The sequence below is a fragment of the Myotis yumanensis genome, unplaced genomic scaffold, assembly GCF_028538775.1.
Source record: "Myotis yumanensis isolate MYYU_CA2020_CCGP unplaced genomic scaffold, mMyoYum1.0.hap1 SCAF_24, whole genome shotgun sequence".
NCBI classification, from domain to species: domain Eukaryota; kingdom Metazoa; phylum Chordata; class Mammalia; order Chiroptera; family Vespertilionidae; genus Myotis; species Myotis yumanensis.
Genome location: NW_027223775.1, coordinates 5,027,936 through 5,049,447, shown reverse-complemented (window position 1 = coordinate 5,049,447; position 21,512 = coordinate 5,027,936). Strand labels below are relative to the sequence as shown.

Below are 21,512 nucleotides of genomic sequence, written 5' to 3'. Positions count from 1 at the left end.
AAATTCACGCATGGGTAGGGTCACTAGTAGCTGCCAGCCACCAGCCAGGGCCTCCCTTCCTGGCTGCTGACTGATGGCCTGAGCTTTCTTTCATTCCATGCCATCCCTGGTGGTCAGCGCATATCACAGCGAGTGATCAAACTCCTGGTTGGTCAAAATCCTGAGGGGAAACTTTTCATATTAGGCTTTTATACATATACTAGGGGCCCAGTGCACGAATTTGTGCACCTTGAAATGAACTGTGGTCCATGAGGCTGTGGTGGGCACAGGGGATAATCTGGCCTATCATCTGTGCCCCTGCCTGGTCCCTCCTGCTGTGGTCCCTCGTCCCTTGTCTGCCAGCAACTCCACTCCCACTGCCACCACTCCCTCATGCTGACTGTGTGGAGTGATTGGGGCCAGCACCAGCAGCAGGTGTGAACAGTTGCTGCCAGATTTGTGGAGCCTGAGGGGAGGACAGGGAGACAATGACAAGGTATCTGGCATTGGGACATTCAAAATATTCCAAACCTATGCAGATGTTTCTCTCCTAAAGAGCCAGCCCCTCCCAGTAGCCTCAAGACAGATAATACAGCCTTCCACACCCGTCTGCATTTTGAGCTATACAAAGGAAACAAGGACTCTGAATAGCCGCCAAAGAACCCTCAGTTACTGGTTTGGAAGAGGGGCCAGTCTGCCTGACTATTCTGGGAACCAGACTGATAAAAACTACAGGTTGCCAGCTAACCCCACTGGTCTCTATACAAGAATCTTTGACCAACCAACACCAGAATAATATCTTGGGCCACTCATGGAGGGGTAGCTCTCAGTCAGGGAATCATCAATCTGAATCCTGGAAAGCAAAACAGTGCCATGTCCACCTAAAACCCTGTTAGAAACAGATGCTTGAGTGATTAAGATTGACAGCTGGCAGACAAGAAAAGTGGGCAGATTGGCCCTGCCTGCTTAGAACCAAGGCCTGTGTAGACACACAGGCAGAGGAACAGTGGATCGCTTGGACCTTCAACAGGTATAAAAAGCCAAAGACAATGCCTGCCAGTGGTCAGCAGCTAACTACCTAACACCAAAATTGGCAGACAAACAGAAGAGTGATATCCTAAACCAGTCCCCACGAGACATTAAAAGCTGAAGCAAATGACACTTCACTTTTTAAAAATATTTTAAGTACTGTTATTTTATTTTAACTTTTTTATTGTTCTTTTCTTTTCGTCTTCTTTCTATACCCCATTTTCTTTCTCCTGCCTTTCTCTTTTCTTTCATCTTGTTTTTCTTCTACTTTTCCCACTTTAGCTTTCCTTTTTCCTTTTAACCCTTATTAAAAACTTATCTTCTTTGTCTGCTTTAGTGATGTGTTATTATTATTGTATTATCAAGTCACATAACCAGATAGCTGAGAGGAGAATCCATCCATGAATGAGACAATAACATTCAAGACCCAACTATATCAAGAGAACACAAATATTACATGTAGAAGGCAGTCCTAGAATACCCAGCCAAAAAGACCTGAGAGACTGCACCACTGGGTCCCCCCAAAAAATCTACTACATAAGACAAATCCAAAAAAATTGGGTTGGCATCGCAGTTTGATCTAACATATAGAGACAAAAAGAGAGGAACAAAAAATGAGAGACAATGAAACAACCACCATAATAAAGAAAAGGAGGAATCAGCAGATATAAACAAAATGGAGACAAGCAATTTGTCAAAGAATTCAGCATAATTGTTATATGGATGCTAAAAAGGCGGCTTAGTTGCTCCAGTGATGGCTGCCAGTACAGTGGTGGTGCTGGGAGCCTCTCCCACCTCCTCAGCAGCACTATGGATGTCAGACAGCAGCTTAGGCCTGCTCCCTGCTGGCAAGTTGGCATCCCCCGAGGGCTGACGGGCTGCCAGAGAGATGTCTGATTGCCAGTTTAGGCCCAATCCCCCAGGGAGCAGGCCTAAGCCAACAGATGGTCATCCCCCAAGGGGTGCCAAACTATGAGAGGGCGCAGGCCGGCTGGAAGGAACCCCCCTCCTGAGTGCACAAATTTTTGTGCACCGGGCCTCTAGTTTTCTTTTGTTTTTTAAATTAAATTCTTATTGTTCAGATTATTACAGTTGTTCCTCTTTTTTCCCCCCTCATAGCTCCCCTCCATCCTGTTCCTACCCCACCCTATTCCCCTCCCTCTCCCACTGTACTCACCCAGATATTTGTCCAGTCTCTTTCCTCACTCCGCACTCTCCTTTTTCCCCCCAAGAATAGTCAGTCCTCTACCTTTCTATGCCCCTGATTCTATTATATTCACCAGTTTATTCTGTTCATCAGATTATTTATTCACTTGATTTTTAGATTCACTTGTTGATAGATGTGTATTTGTTGTTCATAATTTGTATTTTTACCTTTTTCTTCTTCCTCTTCTTTTTTTTTTTTTAATATGGAATACTTCACAAATTTGTGTGTCATCCTTGCACAGGGGCCATGCTAATCTTCTCTGTATTGTTCCAATTTTAGTATGTGTGCTGCCGAAGCAAGCAATCTTCCTCTTCTTAAAGGTTACCTTTCAGCATTTCATATAATACTGGTTTGGTGGTGAACTCCTTTAGCTTTTTCTTATCTGTGACACTCTTTATCCGACCTTCAATTCTGAATGATAGCTTTGCTGGGTAAAGTAATCTAGGTTGTAGGTTCTTGGTATTCATCACTTTGAATATTTCTTGCCACTCCCTCTGGCCTGCATAGTTTCTGTTGAGAAAGCTGACAGCCATACGAGTACTCCCTTGTAGGTAACTGACTTTTTTTCTCTTTCTGCTTTTAAGATTCTCTCTTTGTCTTTTGCTCTTGGCATTTTAATTATGATGTGTCTTGGTGTGGTCCCCTTTGGATTCTTTTTGTTTGGGGTTCTCTGTGCTTCCTGGACTTGTAAGTCTATTTCTTTCACCAGGTAGGGGAAGTTTTCTGTCACTATTTCTTCAAATAGGTTTTCAATATCTTGCTCTCTCTCTTCTTCTGGCACCCCCATAATTCGGATGTTGGTATGCTTGAAGTTGTCCCAGAGGCTCCTTACACTATCTTCATATTTTCAGATTCTTTTTGCTTTTGCTTTTTCCAGTTGGGTGTTTTTTGCTTCTTCGTATTTCAAATCTTTGGCTTGATTCTTGTGATCCTCTAATCTGCTGTTGGAACTCTGTATAATATTCTTTATTTCAGTCAGTGTATGCTTAATTTCCAGTTGGTCCTTTTTCATATCTTCAAGGGTCTCACTAGATTTCTTGAGGGTCTTACTGAATTTATTGGTGGTTTCTAGAAAATTCTTGAAAAACCTTATAAGTTTGGTTTTGAGCTTTATATCCAGTAGTTTGCTTTCCTCCATTTCTGTCATTTGTGACCTGTTTCTTTTTCTCCGCATTTTTTATGCTTTCCTTTGTTGACAGAGTGGCTTTCTGTGCTAGGTGTCCTATAGAGCCCAGTGGCTTAGCCTCCCCAATTACCTGAGGTGGACACTCTTGGTGCACCCCTTTGTGGGCTTTGTGCACAGTCTTGTTGTAGTTAAGCCTTGATTGTTGTAGGTATCACTGGGAGGAATTGACCTCCAGGTCAATTGACTGTGAGAATCAGCTATGTCTACAGTGGGAGAACTTCTGTGCTGGAGATACCCTTCTGTGGCAAGACTTGCTTCAGTGGGGCTTTGGTGCTCACTGAGTATTCCCCCTGAGTGTGTCCCTATGGATCTGAGGAGTTGTAATCTGGATGGTCCCACTCTGATCACTGGGTACACTGGCTCTTGGATCTCTAAGGAGGTGCTAATTTAGCCTCTGCCTGAGGCTACCCAGCAGGAACTGTGGAGAGATCTGCAGATTCCTCTTTTTTATTTGGGATTTGGAGGTGCCCAATGAGGCCCAGCTTTGAAGCAATGCAAGCTGCTGTGGGGCCTTGGACCTTCTTTTGGATGTCCTGGGCCTTTCTGACCCAGCTGCAGTTTGTTAGGTAATTTTCAGGTTGTAAAGGGCCAGGCCTTTCATATGCAAAAGCCTCTGTGCACAGCTTGGGTGGGGCGGGCCTCAGGGGATCAACAGGGCGGAGCAAACAGCTATGGCTGATCCTCAGTCCTACCCTAAGAGGCCCTGCGTCTCTGTGTCCCGGTAATGGTGGCAAGCACCTCTGAGAGAAAGCCGCCCTCGAGTTCCAACTGATGCCAGACAGTCCAGTTTCTCCCTGTATGAGTCTGCTCCCCAGAGACTTGCCCAGAACTGGAGTTCAGAGCAGTCAGGAGCTTGAGACTCCCTCCTGATTGAAAAAGACAACCGTGTCCTCAGTTGCCAGCCCTTTCTGGGAGCGCATCTGTACCTCTGCACTTCCACACCTCAGCTCCTCTGAGTCTCAGTGTGCTTTTCTCTTTCCTTCTAGTTGTAGAATTTCCACTCACCCTGCCTTCCTGTGGTTATGGGTGATGTCCGTTTTGTCTTTTAGTTATATTTTTGAAGTGGTTGTGCGAGGCAGCAACTTCCGGTGTTTACCTATGCTGCCATCTTGGTTTCTCTTCTGTTTATTTATTTTAGAGAGAGAAGAGAGAGAGAGAACCTGGGCCTTTAGTTTTGAATAATAGCCTTGCTGAATATAGTAATCTTGGTTTTACATTCTTGCTTTCCATTACCTTGAGGACTTCATGCCATTCCCTTCTGGCCTGTAGAGTTTCTGATGAGATATAAGCTGGCAGCCTTATGGGAGCTCCTTTGTAGGTAACAAATTGCTTTTCTCTTGCTGTCTTTAAGATTCTGTCTTTTTCTTTAATTTGTGGCATTTTAATTATTACTAGAGGCTCAGTGCAAGAAATTTATGCACGGGGTTATCTCCACAGCCCAGCCTGCACCCTCTCCAATCCAGGACCCCTCAGGGATATCCGACTGCCGGCTCCTAACTGTTCACCTCCCTGCCGGCCTGATCACCCCTAACTGCCCCCCCACCCCCCACCAACCTGGTTGCCCCCAACTGCCCTCCTCTGCCAGCCTTGTCACTCCCAACTGCTCCCCTCTGCTGGCCTGGTCACCCCTAACTGCCCCCTTGCCAGCCTGGTTGCCCCCAACTGCTCCCCACTGACCTGGTCGCCCCATACAGCCTACTGTTCAATCATTTGACTGTCCCTCAGTAATTCCCCTGCCGGCCTGGTCATTGGCAGCCATCTTGTGAGGGCATGAGAGCTAATTTGAATATTACCTCTTTATTATATGGGAAATGTCTGAACATAGGCTTGTTTGGGTTCTTCTTGCTTGGGACTGCCTGTACCTCCTGAACTTGTGCGATTTTTTTCCTTCACCAAGTTAGGGACATTTCTGCCATTTATTTCTTGAAACACATTTTCTATCCCTTGTTCCCTTTCTTCTCCTTCTGGAATTCCTATAATGTGAATATTATTGTTTCATATTCTCCCACAGCTCCTTTAAGTTGTCTTCTTGTTTTTTTTTTGTTTGTTTTTTTCTTTGAATTATCTGATTTAGTGATTTTTTATACCCTGTCTTCTAATTCACTGATCTGATCCTCAGCTTCTTCTAATCTATATATTCCTTCCAATGTGTTTATTATTAATGCTTTGTCATTCTTCATTTCTGACTTGTCATTTTTCATTATTTCTATATCTTTTCTCATGCTGATCATCCTTGTAATTATTACTCTGAATCAATATCTGATACATTTCTTATCTCCATTTCATTTAGCTTTTCTTCTGGAGAATTTTCTTAGTCTTTCCATCAGGGTTTGTATTTTTGTCCCCATTTTGGCTCTCAGTTTGTCTTTATGTCTATGTGTTGGGTTTATTTGCTACACCTCCCAATCTCTAGGGTAAGACAATATCAGGCATTGTTTCTGACTAGCCCTGAGTATCCTGTTTGGTGCTGTCAGCTATCCACATCTTGTGGTTTCCTCTGTTCTGGCTGGGTGTCTTTGGAAAGGATCAAGATATGCATGAAGGTCTGCTTTTCCTAGCCTCAGGGCCAGAAGTAGAGCATGCAAAGACTTAAAACCTCCAGAGATCCTCTTCTGCCTACAGTCTGGTTGTCATTCAGTATCAACTATTCTCAGGCTATTGACTACATGGTTGGGCAAGAGGTTTTTAAACATGGTGGGTCAATGCTACCTGGATAATAAAGCTCTGCTGGAGAAAGATACCTTTGCAGTAGGAGGGAATGACTCAGCACAGGAAACTCGGGTGTGTCCCTTCTGAAGTCTAACCCCAAAGCCCCCACACTTGGCTTCTGCTCACACAGCTCCAGTACACTTTTCCATTTCTCTGCCAGAGCCTAAGGTGAATGCTGCGCACAAAATTTTGTGCATTGTTCCTTTAAGAGTGTGCCTTCATTTCCAGCCTTCTCTTCCCGGCAGAAAGCAATTCTGCTTCTTTTCACAGCTATATGTTCTGTGGGCACCTTTCTCAGTTCTGGCGCTTTGGGGTGGGGGTCCAACTTGGGTTTAGACTACAGAGCTCTCTTTTGGAATCCCCCACAGCTAAGATATTCCTTTGGAAATTCAGCTGTTTTTAGTGGGAGCCTGCCCAGTTCTCTAACACATCTATCCTTTTTACGATTTTCTATGCATTCTCCACTTTCCATCCTTAATTATCAGGGCTCTCTCCAGCTAGTTTTCAATTGATTATTTAGAATTGTTTTTCTATATTTTAGTTATAATTCCAGTTTGGCCCTGGGAGTAGCTTCCACTTACTCTACCATCCTCTTGAGTGTTTTGTCTTTTTTTATTTTTTAAATATTCTTTAAATTTATTTTGCTCTTATTTTTATTATTGCTTTACTAATTTGGCACTTTGTTTTCCTTTAAGTTTGTTTTTTAGGTACAATGTTAGATATTTTATTGGATTTATTTTTTTAGTAGACCTGTATTGCTATGACTTTTTTCCTTAGGAATGCATAGCTCTTTCCCATGATTTTGGGTTGTGTTCTGATTTTCATTTGTTTCAAGGTAACTTGATTTTTTTCCAGGACCTCCTTTCTAACCCAATCATTGCTTAGTAACATGTTATTTAACCTCCTTGACCATGAGCATATTGTGTTATTTAATTTTTTGTGTCTGTTTTATTTCTAATTTCATACTAGTATGTCAGAGAAGATATATAGCATGATTTTAATCTTCTTAAGTTTATTATAACTTGTTTTGTACTCTTACATATGGTTTATCCTAAAAATATTCCATGTGCACTTGAAAGGAATGTGTATTATGCTGCTTTGTGGTGAAATTGATATATGAAAATATATATTAAGTATATCTGGTCTGGAATGTCATTTAATTTTACTGTTTATTTATTTTTGTTCTTTTTTCTCTTTCAAATATTTATTCATTGATATCAATTGACTCTTAAAATTTTACTATGAGTGTGTTCCTATCAATCTCTCCACTTATGTTTATCAGGATTTACTCTGTATAATAAGATGCTTCTATGTTGGATGCCTACATGTTTAAAAGCATTGCTACGCCAGCTTTTATTTTCATTTCCATTTGCATGAAATATATTTTTAAACTCCTTTGTCTTAAAGACTGTGTCTTTATTCAGTACCCTTAATATCATGGCTTTAAATTCTACTTCTGGAAGTTTGTTCCTTCATTTTATTTAGTTGCTTTCTGGTGTTTTGTTTTTGTTCTTTTTTGGAGGGGAGAGGGTGCTGGAGCGGACAGTATGTTTCTTTGTCTCTTTATTTTGGCAGTCTTCTTGTATTTTTTATTGTGTATTAGATAGATATACTATGTCTTCAATCTCATTATGGTGGTCTTTTGTGATATGTGTCTATGGGGCTTATAGATGTAATCTCTGATCATTTGAGTTTTGTGCTCCAGGAATGTTCGTTGTGTAGGTCAATGATTTCTGCTCTTTATTTTAGTCTTGAATGCTGTTTTCTTTTTCATAAGTGGTATTAATTTTCAGGCTGATTAACTATTAAGATAAGCCTTGACCACTAGCATATAAACTGCCATGTGGTTGCTAACACTTTGAAGGTAAGTTAGCTCAAGCAGGTTCTGGGACTAGCTAAGTTCTTCCTTGGATGTCCTGGTTATGTGGTTAATTGATTTGTGATCTGTCTGGTCTTAAGGCTTCCGATGATTGTTTTGAAATTGGGCCACTTTTGGAGTGACTTGTTTTCAGGCACTGCCTGCAATTGGCCTTGGCTACCTATCTGGAGCTACAAGTAATCTGCAATTTTTCTGCCTTTGCTGAACCAGGGTGATTATGGGAGGAACCAAGGAGTGTACCAAAGTTGGCTCTGTTAGGATGAACCACCCTTAATCTCTCCTGCTTGGACTTGTTTTCTGAAATATATATTATTATAAGCCTTTTCCCATAGCTTGGAGGATACAGCTGGTGCCTAAAAAAAAGAAGGTAAGTTGAATCCCTTTTTGCTTGAAAGAATTCCACACTCTAATTCCTTCACTCCTTTGAACAATTTGTGGCCTCCTCATGGCTTGACTGAGTCCTGCAACCACACTCTGACCCTATATTGTATACTTCTACCCTACATAAGAGAATCTAACCAGACCTTCAATGATGACACCAACATACTAGTCTCAGCCTGCTGTGAGAGCATGAAATACAATTTCTTAAACTCTCACAATGTCTGTTGGCCTGGCTCCTTTTGGCATGGACCTAACAGGCTTCCACAAGCTCAGAGCCAGAGGGTGGATCATCAAAAATCCCAACGCACCTCAAGATTCATCTCTATGTTTTAGGTTGATATTCCACTCCCTGAGCCTTCTTGAATCTCTTCAAAAGGTTCCCATACTCAGTATGAAGCATAGTAACCTCCATGTTGGGTAAAAACAGCTGTTTAAAATTTTAACCCTGCTATTCTGGCTTCTGTAAACATTTGCTTGCTTAAATAATAGGGAAGATAAAACTAATCCCATTCCAGAGAGGCCATAACCTATGCCTAGGACAGAGTTTTCAGTGCTGGCACTAGGCCAGGCCTTGAGATATATTCTCATGGCTCTGTCCGAGCACACAGAATCTTTTATCAGAAGATCCAGAAATCTCATTTCAAATTTGGAAAACAAAGAGCTGAGAATCATAAATGGGAAAGTCTTGCACCATATTGGGTCCCAGAATTTGAGAAGCAAGAGTTCCTCTGGGCCTGCTAGCACTAGCAAAAATGAACAGGACTTCAAATAAATTTGGCTTATTGATTAAGGCGTCTTCTGATTTACAGTATAACAAGTAGTGTGGCCCCAGGTTGTGGCAGCAATGGTCTTCTTCACAAAGCACAGTGTTGGCAGAGCTGGATCAATGATATCAGGAGGATGAGGTTTGTGGATCTTTTGCTGGGGGAAAGTGCCAGTCAGGCTCACAGTATGGGGGAAAATTGCCCTCGTACTAGAACCACCAAACTTACTATCTGAGTCTTTAACAAAAGCTCCCAAGAAAAATGCACAGTATATCCAGGCTTTGTGGAGGTGATTATTATTATTATTATTATTATTATTATTATTATTATTTGCAGTATGCAAGCTCACAGAGTAAAGCTACTAGGAGTCTTCCTAGTATGTACCCTGGTGAAGGAAAGCACCTGTCAGGTGCCAGGTGGGGAAATGGTCCGACTCCAGAACCACATGACCTAGTGTTTGCTTGAATCTCCTACAATCCCCAGTTTTCACAGACCTGCTCATGTGTTTTTTTCAAGGCAGAGCAGAGAGCATGCCTAAGCTGTGTATAAACAGCAGACTTGCTGCAGGGCAGGAGCTCAGCAGGAAGGGGCCATGTGAGGATTCATTGACAGGTCTTAAATCTTGCATAAGCCAATAGTATCCAGGGAGCTTTTTAAAAGGTAAAATGTGATAGTATTACAAGAGGTATCGCAGGGTTATATTAGGCCAAGTCTTAAGAATTTTTTAGTCATTTCAATGACTCTGTTATCAATGGGCAGAATCTCATTTATGCTTAGGTTATATCTGGTTTTAGTTCAATTTTTACTGATTTTACATCTTTGGCATAACCCAGAAATTTGTAAACTCATGCCTCAGGGTTTACTTTATTTTTATTTTTAATGTCCTGGGATATTCCTAAAAGGGTGGAATTCCTGTCTTGCAATAATGCTATACTATAGCCATCAGCTGGCTCTGTAAACATATTTATCTGTTTTGGAGACATGGTGTAGTAACCACAATCTTGCTAAGCAAAGCATTTTAAAGAATGGTATCAGAAATTTGGCTAAGTAAATAAAAGAATGAGTTCATTTTATGGCCCCAACATCACACACACAAAAAAATGAAGAACGAATTGCTTTACCTTTGACTTTCATCTCAAGTTCATTTGGGATAGGAGGTTTACAGAATGAATAAAAACAGTGTGGGTTACTTGAATGAAAAGGAAAACTGGGGATGCAGTGGGGAGGGTTTGCAACCTAGTTCAGTATCTGGTTAAAACTGTACCCTGACTGTTTTGAGCAGAGGGACAGCACTGCAGAGCCTAACCCCAGGACCCCTCCACAGCTGACGTGGGCGGAGAAGCGGAGACCCTCAGAGGCCCGCCACAGGAGGAGATACATAGGTCAGAGTCTGCCCGTGAGTTCAGTTCAGGCTTTGGATCCAGAATTCCCCTGGACTAGCAGATCTGCAAAATAAAGGTTAAACTTTCCTCCCTCAGAGTGCTGGCTGATCATTCTCCTGTGCATTCTGCCACATTTGGTGCATTTGCCGCGAAACGTCAGTTGAGCTGGTTCTTAGGCCACTGTTGATGAGAGTGGACTTTGGGCCACTTGCTTCAGGCTCTGGGACCGAAGGAAGGTGTGCCACCAGCACATTCACTAGTTGCTAAACTCGTGGAGCCCGGAGGGACTGTAGAAACTCTGCACTCTAGTGAACCCAAAAGAGGAAGTAAACACCTTTCTGGGACCTCCCCGGAGAGAAGTAAAAATCAGATGTCCGACACTGTAAGTTTTTCCCCTGAGAAATGGGTCTGAGTTCTGGCCTGTCCTATGGGACAGAAGAGGAAGATGGTCCCTACTTAGGTAATTAATTACCTCAGGATAGCTCAGATCATCTGGAGGAATGGCTTCTAGATGGTATTCACTGTCTCTGGGACTTTCTGGGAGGGAAGTCAAAACTGAGTCTGGCCTGCCTTATAAAAGGTAGAAGAGAAGCGTTCCTAGGCAGTTTTATACTGCCTCTATTCAGGGACTTGTTCTGCATTTCTATACAATTGAAACTGATTTGGTGGTATTCTGTGGTGTAAATGTGGCATGTACTGGTGTAAAAGTGTTTTTATGTTTGTTTCTGTTTTGTTTTTAAAACCTCTCCCACATTTCCCTGGTAATTCAAAATTTTTAGTGGCGAATGTTATCTGTCTTTATTGTTTAAATATGTCTCTTTGTTGTTTGTTTAAATTGTTTAGCTAGTGAAATTTCTGTTTGCATCTCAAAAAAAGATATGACATCTCACCTAAAAATTAAGGCTAAGAGTTCTAAGTGGAAAGAATGTATGGCTTTGGCTTAATAGAGGAAGGTAAAGAGAAATGTTGAAAGAAAGTTGAAAGGATGACAGGCCAGTAAGACGGGACAAGTAAAATAGGGAAACTGAGCAGAAATTCTGTCTTCCCTAAATTAAGGACAGTTGGGAGTAAATAATTTGCATTTTGCCTCCCTAAACAGAGGTTAAATAGCTTATGTCAATGTACTTAGGGAAACTGATAGCAGAAATCTGATTACTGTCATTTTCAATCCACACCCAAGAACAAATGAAATTAGAAAATAAGCCTTCTCTTGATTAGTTTTTTTATTCAGGCATTTTAAAAAAAGAGAAGGCAATCAGGTCCCTCCCTGCAACATGGGTAATAGCTCCTCCTCAAACTCTGCTGTCTTATAATGTATGTTAAGGAATTTTAAAAAGGAGTTTACTGGGGACTACAGTTTAATACTAGTCCCCTGGGAGTTAAAAAGGATGTGTGAAATAGACTGGCCATCTTTTGGAGCAGGATGGCCACCAGAGGGCACATTGGATGTCCTCATGATCAGGAATGTTCACAGAATTATCACAGGGGAACCAGGTCATTCCCACTGGTTCCTTTATATTGACCAGTGGCTAGAAATAGCAGAGCTTAAGCCGCTTTGGATCTGGTTTTGTGTATATAAGGGAAAAGGGCAGGACCCTCATAAGGAGAATAAGCCTTCTATTCTGTAGGAACCACCTGAGGAAGCCCTGCCAGTTCTACCACCTCCATATGTGCCTCCAGCAGCATCCAGTGCCCCTTTGCCTAGCCAGAGAAGCTTAGATATACCACTTCCTCCTATCTCCTGCCAACCAGACTCTCCAGAGCCAGTTGCACTCAGCAGATTGGGAACCCAAACCACTCCCAGCTTTCCAGATGCCTCTCCAAGAAATACAGGGGTCCTCATATAATTGGAGAAAACAGGATCCCACAAGAGAGGGGATCGGTCTTTCACTACCAAGCCTTTCACTACGATCAATCTCTTAAAATTGGAAGCTTGGGCCGCAGTCTTAAATGCTGTTTGCTTAAATGACACTTCCACTTATTCTGAAAAACTTCAAGCCATAGTTGACCTTCTGGAGTCAACTTTTCATACCCATAAGCCTACCTGGGTCAACTGCAAGCAACTCCTTCTCACTTTTTACCACTGAGGAGCACATAAGAATAATAACAGAAACTTGGAAATGGTTCCAGACCTAGACCCCGCCAGGACATTAGACACAGACAGATGGGCCAGGGAGGCTACCCCAGGTGTAGAACTCAGATGGGACCTGAATTCAGAGGACAAGGGGGCCATATTAGAGCGATATCAACTGGCCTTCCTCCAGGGGCTCTGGGCTGGGGCCAAGAAACCCCCTAATGTGGCCAAGACCTCTGAGGTTTTCTAGAGGCCTGATGAAAATCCAGCAGCCTTTTCCAACCTCATCTGACTGCTGGCAGCTGTCTCCAACTAGGACAGACTGGACTCTTTCCAACTGGGCCCCCATGAGCCCATGGTCAAAATTAAAATCAGGGGCCAGACTATGAACTTTAGGGTAGATACAGGGGCAGAGCACTTGGTAGTTACTCAGAAAGTAGCTCCCCTCTCATGAAAGAAAGTCACCATTATCGGAGCTACCAGGATCACAACTGTAGACTATTCTTCTGTCCCTACCAATGTCAGTTAGGCAGCCACCAGTTGGTTCATGAATTCCTATATTTGCCAGACTGCTTGGTCCCTCTGCCCAAAATGGTAGCAGAAATCACCTTAGCCCTGAACAGCTCAGTACAACTGCACTTAGGTGAGGAGACCTCTCAAGTGAGTCTGTCTTTAGCAGTGCCTAGGAAGAAAGAGTTGAGACTTTATACCTCCCAGTCAAAGGACTCACCATTTCAGCCTGAATTAGACAAGGAATTCCCACTTGTCTGGGCAAAAGGCCTTTTCCTGCCTTCAGCGGGCACCCTCAAATCAGCCCCTGTTTGCCCTTTAGTGGAAAAAAACAAACACAGGGGCTAAGGAACAGTTTTCCTGGACCAGACTGCCACAAGCATTCAAGAACTCCTCGACTCTTTTAGTGGAGCACTAGGATATGACCTCCTACAGGCTAGTTCCACATGAAGGAACACAAACCCTTCTAAGACTCTTAACTAAAATAGGTTACTGGGTGTCCAAAAGGACATCTCAAATCTGTCAGAGGGAAGTAAAATACCTAGGTTTCCGAATTACCCAAGAGAAACGAAGACTAAGGACTGAAAGAAAGCAGGTAGTACAGTCCCCAGAACCTGGCGACAGATTCGGGAATTCCTAGGGGCAGCAGGTTCTGTCAAATTTGGATCCCAGGATTTTCAGATCTAGCTAAGTCCCTCTATGAAGCCTTAAAAGGAAAGGAAAAGGCACCCATTAACGAAGGTCATGAGCAGAAAAAAAGCCTTCATGATCATAAAGGCAAAGCTCACTGAGGCACTGGCTCTAGGGCTTCCAGATGTGCACGGGATTTTACAATGGGGTAGCCCTAGGAGTTCTGACTCAGGAGTTGAAACCCTGGCAGAGCCCAGTAGCCTACATTTCCAAAGAGATTGACCCAGTTGCCTCTAGGTGGCCCAATGCCTCATGGACCTTGTAGCATTTACCTTATTAGTCAAAGATGCAGACAAGCTCACTCTGTGACAGAATTTAAATGTTAAAGTGCCTCATGCTGTTGTCACCCTAATGGAAGGTAAGGGGCAACATTGGCTGACTCATGCTCACATGCAGAGGGAACTCCTGAACATGATTGTCTAGAAGTCCTAGAGGAGGTTTCCTCCAGGCAGCCAGATCTAACAGATAGGCTTCTACAAAATCTGGACTTAGTATTGTTCATGGAAGGCAGTAGCTTCCTAGGTGAAGAAAAAAGATGAGCCCAGTGTGCAGTAGTATCAAACTTTGTGATAATAGAGGCACAGGCCTTGCCTGAAGGATGGTCAGTGCAGAAGGCAGAACTTTGGGCTCTAGTCAGAGCCCTAAATCACAGTAAGGATAAGAATGGCTCACGCTATGCCTTCGCTACCCTGCATATCCATGGTACCATATACAAGAAAAGGGGGCTTCTGATGACTGGAGGAAGTTACTAGAGCAGTCTGGGATCACAAGGAAGTAGCAGTCATCCATTGTAGAGGACACCAAAAAGGAAAGACTCAGTGTCAGAAAGGAACTGTTGCACAGACTCAGCAGCAAGGCTAGCTGCTAAGGAGAGAGAGGCACCATTGCAGATCATGCTGGTTCCTGAATTACCTGAACCTCCAAAATACACCCCTCAAGAAGAAGAATGAGCCCAACAAAAAGTGGGTAAAATGTGCTGTGTCAGCACAGCCAAGGGTGAACCTGAGAAAGGGTGGTGAAGGATTAAAGAAGACAGACAAGGGAATACAGCTGAGGCCTGGTATATCTCCCTTGCCTGGATGAGGACACAGAAAGATCCCCAGCCTCCAAGCTGAAGCTTTATTTTATAGTCAAAACAAAATAAGGAAGTGATCAACATGGATACAATGTTCTTGTGAGTTTCACCTTGTTTTGGCAGCACTTGTTGCACCTCCCAAAGCTCATTAGCTACCTAGAAAGGAACTAAGGAGGGTTATAAGGTTAAACTTAATCATGCTAAGAGGGCACCGCCCTCCAGGCTAGGACTTGTTTGTGGCCCTTCCACAGGTCAATCTGAGGCTTGACCCTATATCCACTCCCTACATCTCCCCCTTTTTTTGTTTTTAAGCTACTAGAATAAAAGTAAAACTTGAGCAGTCGGCCTGTTGGTCAAATCCCTCTAGTGTTAACTACAACAATTAAGGCTTCGCTAGAACAAGACTGCGCACAGAGACCACAAGGGGGTGCACCAAGAAAGCATAAAAGATGCGGAGACAAAAAAACATGACAGAAATGGAGGATATGGAGCTAAGAATCGCAATTTTGAGGGCTTGCCATAAATTTGTGCAGAGCCTCACGAAAACTAATGAGACCCTCGATGCTACGATAAAGAAATTAGAAAGTAAGCATACACGGACTGAAATAAAGAATATTATACCCAATAGCAGACCAGAGGAGCACAATAATCAAACCAAAGATTCGACAAAAAACACCCAATTGGAAAAGCATAATGAAAAAAGAATCCGAAAGTGTGAAGATAGTGTAAGGAGCCTCTGGGACAGCTTTAAGCGGACTAATATCAGAGTCATTGGAGTCCCAGAAGATGAGAGACAGCAAGATATTGAAAACCTATTTCAAGAAATAATGGCAGAAAACTTCCCCCACCTAGTGAAAGAAATGGACTTACAGGTCCAAGAAGCGAAGAGAACCCCAAACAAAAGGAATCCAAAGAGGACCACACCAAGACACATCATCATTAAAATGCCAAGAGCAAAAGACAAAGAGAAAATCTTAAAAGCAGCAAGAGAAAGAGGCTCAATTACCTACAAGGGAATACCCATACGACTGTCAGCTGATTTCTCAACAGAAACTTTGCAGGCCAGAAGGGAATGGCAAGAAATATTCAAAGTGCTGAATACCAAGAACCTACAACCAAGATTACTTTATCCAGCAAAGCTATCATTCAGAATTGAAGGTCAGATAAAGAGCTTCACAGATAAGGAAAAACTAAAGGAGTTCATCACCGCCAAACCAGTATTATATGAAATGCTGAAAGGTATCCTTTAAGAAGAGGAAGAAGAAAAAGGTAAAGATACAAATTATGAACAACAAACATGCATCTATCAACAAATGAATCTAAGAATCAAGTGAATAAATAACCTGATGTACAGAATGAACTGGTGACTATAATGAATCAGGGACATAGAAAGGGAATGGACTGACTATTCTTGGGGGGGAAAGGGGAATGGGAGATTCGGGAAGAGACTGGACAAAAATCATGCACCTATGGATGAACTCAGTGGGTGGGGAGTGAGGGTGGAGGGTGGGGTGGGAGCTGGAAGGAGGGGAGTTATGGGGGGAAAAAAGAGGAACAAATGTAATAATCTGAACAATAAAGATAAAAAAAAAAAAAAAAAGTAAAACTTGAACCTCAAGATCAAAACTCTGGCTATTAAAACAATAACAAAACAATGCCAATGCAAAAAAAGTAAACTACAGACATGTTAACTTTTTAAAACTTGAACATCAAGATAAAAACTTTGGCTATCTATACTAATAAAAGAGAAACATGCAAATTGGTGTCACTCTGCTATGCCCACCAGCTAATCAGGATGAGTATGCAAATTAGCTCAACAAAGATGGCGGTTAATTTGCATATGCAGGCACAGAGTGAAGGCTGAAGATAATTGAAGACTGAAGATGACTGAAGACTGAAGAGACTCGGCTTCTCTGCAGCAGCCAGATTGGAGAAGCCAAGCCTTGCTGCAGCCAGAGCAGAGAAGCCTAGCCTCACTGCTGCAGCCCAAGCAGAGAAGCCAAGCCTCACTGCAGCCGCAGTGGAGAAGCCAAGCTCGCAGCTGCAGCCCGAGTGGAGAACTTGGCTTCTCCACCACAGCTGGACCAAAGGCCTGGGTCCTTGGTGCCAGAGGAAAACCCGTGCTGGCAGCCAGGGGAAGGAAGACTTATAGTGCAAATCTTCGTGCAACAGGCCTCTAGTTAAAATAATAACAAAACAATGTCAATGCAACATAGCAATAAGAGAGAAATCAAACTACAGCCATGTTAACATTTTCAGCTAGAAAATGAAAGTTTCTTTTGCTGCTGGTGTATATTTACTCAGAGTCCTTGGACTTGGATGCACAGGACTTTATAGAAGACTGGCAACTAACCAATGCTAGCATACCCAGAAACATGGTTGAGGGAGTAGCTTCCACTGCTTGTTTTTATACCATCTGCTGGACCTCAGTCGCTAACTTTTTCAGCTGACCCCATGTTGTCATCTCAGCCCTTTTCATTCCCTTTGTTTCCTTCTTTCACTTTTCTGTCATCGGCTAAACTCTCAGTCTTTTGAATGAAGGAACAAGGAGGTTCTCTGGGTCAATTGTGGTGACACACATAACTCCTGTGGGTGTACTGTGCCCTGAGAGCCAGGGAAGGGTTCTCTCTATTTAAAATTCTATATGGCAGACCCCTTCTCTTAATTCAGCCAAAAGGAGATTTGGGGAAAATAGGGAACTTAGAAATTAAGAAACAATTATGAGGACTTGAGAAACCTTTCCTTGAAGTTCACAGATGTGTTACTGATCGATTTCCCATCTCCCTAGGAATAGCTGTGCACTCTTCACAAGCCTGGGGACCAGGTTTGGGTAAAATATTTGGAAATGGAACCCCTTAAGTCAACCAGGAAGGGACTTTATCTAGTCATACTTACCAACCCCTCAGCTTTCAAAGTTGCAGGACTGAATGCCTGGATCCACCACTCCCAGGTAGAAGCAACCCACCAGCTGGACAATCAGCATCCAGAGTGGAAAGTGACCTCTGTCCTGGACCACCCTCTGCAGATCATCTTCAAGAAGATGGCTGATCTGGATGACTGACCTGAATCTCATTTATTCAGTCTTCATACAAGTGTCGCCAGAACCCCAGACTAGTACTGCGAGGAGAACTTCTCTGCCCTTGCTACTCCGACGACACCCTTGGGGAAGATGGGGAAGACTCGGGATACTGAACCCCCTTTTTTTGTTGCCCCCCTCCTTCAGCTGGAGCGGTCATTGACCTTATCTCCAATTACTGTATCTTTTGTAACCCTCAAGGCTAAGAATAGCTTGTAGAGCAAGAGGGGGGAATGAAAAGGAAAATGGGGGAGGTCTTGCAACTTAGTTCAGTGTCTGGTTAAAACTGTAGTCTTCCCCACTCTGACTGACTTGGGAAGAGCTACAGAGCCTAACCCCAGGGCCCCTCCACAGCAGACTTGGGCAGAGCATGCCCCCAAGTCCCTGCCAAGACTGACTTGGGTGGAGCTGCAGGGACTCTCAGGGGGCTGCCACAGAAGGAGATATATAGGTCAGAATCTCACCAGAACTTCAGTCCAGGCTTTGAATCCAGAATTCCCCTGGACTAGAAGATCTGCAAAAATAAAGGTTAAACTTTCCTCCCTTAGAGTGCTGGCTGATAGTTGGCCCCTGCATTCTGCTGCAACATGAGTATATACAGGAAATTGTTGTTTCTACCTGCTGTGAGGGTTTTGGCCAGGGACACAGGTTTGTGAAAAATTAACAACTAAGAGGAGATACAGTACAGAAATACGTTTTTGCTTTCAAAGGGAGAAAAGGGCCCATGCACTGATAGTCAATACAAGGCAGCAAAGAAAGAGTGGCTTGAACTTTGAAAGAGCAAGCAGCCTGGCCAGTGAGGCATAGCAGTTGATCTCTTTTTTTGAAATTTTGGTTTATTGCTTAAGGTATTAAAAAGAGTATTATATCTGTCTCCTTTTTTCCCCTTGGCCTTCCCCCAGCCTCCCCTAACCCCCAGTGTCTTGTGTCAATTGGTTATGCTTATATGCATGCATACAAATCCTTTGGTCGATCTCTTAAACACCCCCGGCGCAACCCTCCCCAGCCTTTCCACTGTAGTTTGAAAGTCTGTTCGATGTTGCTCTGCCTCTGAATCTATTTTTGCTCATCAGTTTATAATGGTCTTTATTATCCATAAATGAGTGAGATCATGTGGTATTTTTCTTTCATTAACTGGCTTATTTCACTTAGCATAATGCTCTTCAATCCCATCCATGCTGTTGTAAATGGTAAGAATTCCTTCTTTGCCCTAACTGGTTTGGCTCAGTGGACAGAGCGTCAGCCTGCAGACTGATGGGTCCCAAGTTCATTTCCAGTCAAGGACATGTACCTTGGTTGTGAGCACATCTCCAGTAGGGGGTGTGCAGGAGGCGGCTGATTGATATTTCTCTCTCAACGATGTTTCTAACTCTCTATCCTTCTTCCTTCCTTTCTGTAAAAAGAAAATCAATAAAATGTATCTTTAAAAAAAATAATTCCTTCTTTTTTACAGCAGCATAGTATTCCATTGTGTAGATGTACCAGTTTTCTAATCCATCCATCTGCTGATGGGCACTTAGGCTGTTTCCAAATCTTAGCTGTGATAAATTGTTCTGCTATGAACATATAGAGATGCATAAATCCTTTCTGATTGGTGTTTCTGGTTTCTTGGGATATATTCCTAGAAGTGGGATGACTGGGTCAAATGGGAGTTCCATTTTTAACTTCTTGAGGAAAATCCATACTGTCTTCCATAGTGGCTGCACCAGTCTGCATTCCCACCAACAGTGCACGAGTGTTCCTTTTTCTCCACATCCTCTCCAGCACTTGTCTTTTGTTGGTTTGTTGATGATAGCCATTCTGACATGTGTGAGATGGTACCTCAGTGTTGTTCTAATTTGCATCTCTCCGATGATTAATGACTTTGAGCAGGTTTTCATATGTCTCTTGGCTTTCTGAATGTCCTCTTTTGAAATGTGTCTATTTAGTTCCTTTGCCCATTTTTTGATTGGATTATTTATCTTCCTTTTGTTAAGTTGTATGAGTTCCCTATAAATGTTGGAGATTAGGCCTTTATCAGATATGACATTGGCAAGTATGTTTTCCCACGCAGTGGGCTTTCTTGTTGTTTTGTTGATGGTTTCTTTTGCTCTGAAGAATTTATTTTGATGTAATCCCATTTTTTATTTTCTCTTTAGTTTCCAATGCCCTAGGAGCTGAATTGGTGAAGAAATTGCTTTGGCATATGTCCGAGATTTTGTTGCCTTTGGATTCCTCTCATATTTTTATGGTTTCCCTTCTTACATTTAAGTCCTTTATCCATTTTGAGTTTATTTTTGTCTATGGTGTAAGTTGGTGGTCTAGTTTCATTTTTTTTGCATGTATCTGAGCAAATTTCCCAGCACCATTTATTGAAGAGACTGTCTTAACTCCATTGTTTGTTCTTGCCTCCTTTGTCAAATATTAGTTGAGCATATTGGTTCGGGTCTATTTCTGGGTTCTCTATTCTATTCCTTTGATCCATATATCTCTTGTTGTGCCAGTACCAGGCAGTTTTGAGAACAGTGGCTTTGTAATACATCTTGATATCTGGTATTGAGATCCCACCTACTTTACTCTTCTTTCTCAGGATTGCTGCAGCTATTTGGGTGTTTTCTTTTTTATTCCAGATGAATTTTTGAAGAGTTCGCTCTAGATCTGTGAAATATGCCATTGGTGTTTTAATGGGAAATGCATTGAATTTATAGATTACTTTGGGTAGTATGGACATTTTAATGATGTTGATTCTACCAATCCATGAACATGGTATGTTCTTCCATCTGTTTATGTCTTCCTCTATCTCTTTTTTCAATGTCCTGTAGTTTTCTGAGTAGAGGTCTTTTACTTCTTTAGTTTATTCCTCAGTAGCTTAATTTTTTTTGGTGTGATGGTAAATGGGATTGCTTTTTTGGTTTCTCTTTCCATATGTTCAATATCGATGTATAGAAATGCCATAGATTTCTTGGCATTAATTTTGTAGCCTGCTACATTGTCAAATTTGTTTATTAAGTCTAATAGTTTTTTGATGGAGTCTTTAGGGTTTTTTGTGTATAATATCATGTCATCTGCGAATAGGACAATTTTAATTCTTCTTTTCCAATTTGTGTTCCATTTATATAGTCTTCTTGTGTAATCACAATGGCTAATACTTCCAGTACTATGTCAAACAGGAGTGGTAAGAGTGGGCGTCCTTGCCTTGTTCCTGTTCTTAAGAGAAATGGTTTTAGTTTTTGCACATTGAGTATGATGTTGGCTGTGGGTTTGTCATATATAGCTTTTATTATGTTGAGATATGATCGTTTTATTCCCACCTTGCTGAGAGTTTTTATCAAAATTGGGTGTTGGATTTTATCAAATGCTTTTTCTGCATAAATTGATATGACCATGTGGTTTTTTTCTTTCAATTTGTTTATGTGATCTATCAAATTTATTGATTTGCAGATATTGTACCATCCTTGCATCCTGGGATAAATCCTACTTGGTCATGCTCTATGATCTTTCTGATATACTGCTGGATCTGATTTGCTAAGATTTTGTTGAGGATTTTGGCATCTATGTTCATGAGGGATATTGGCCTGTAATTCTCTTTCAT

General features: G+C 42.3%; 1 non-coding gene across 1 annotated transcript; it reads right to left on the bottom strand.

The window, feature by feature from the left end:
- Positions 1–2,411: 2,411 nt before the first annotated feature.
- Positions 2,412–2,518, bottom strand: LOC139000693 (U6 spliceosomal RNA). The gene has a single exon (XR_011469685.1). It is a non-coding gene; the product is annotated as a U6 spliceosomal RNA (small nuclear RNA).
- Between the last annotated feature and the right edge of the window lie 18,994 nt (positions 2,519–21,512).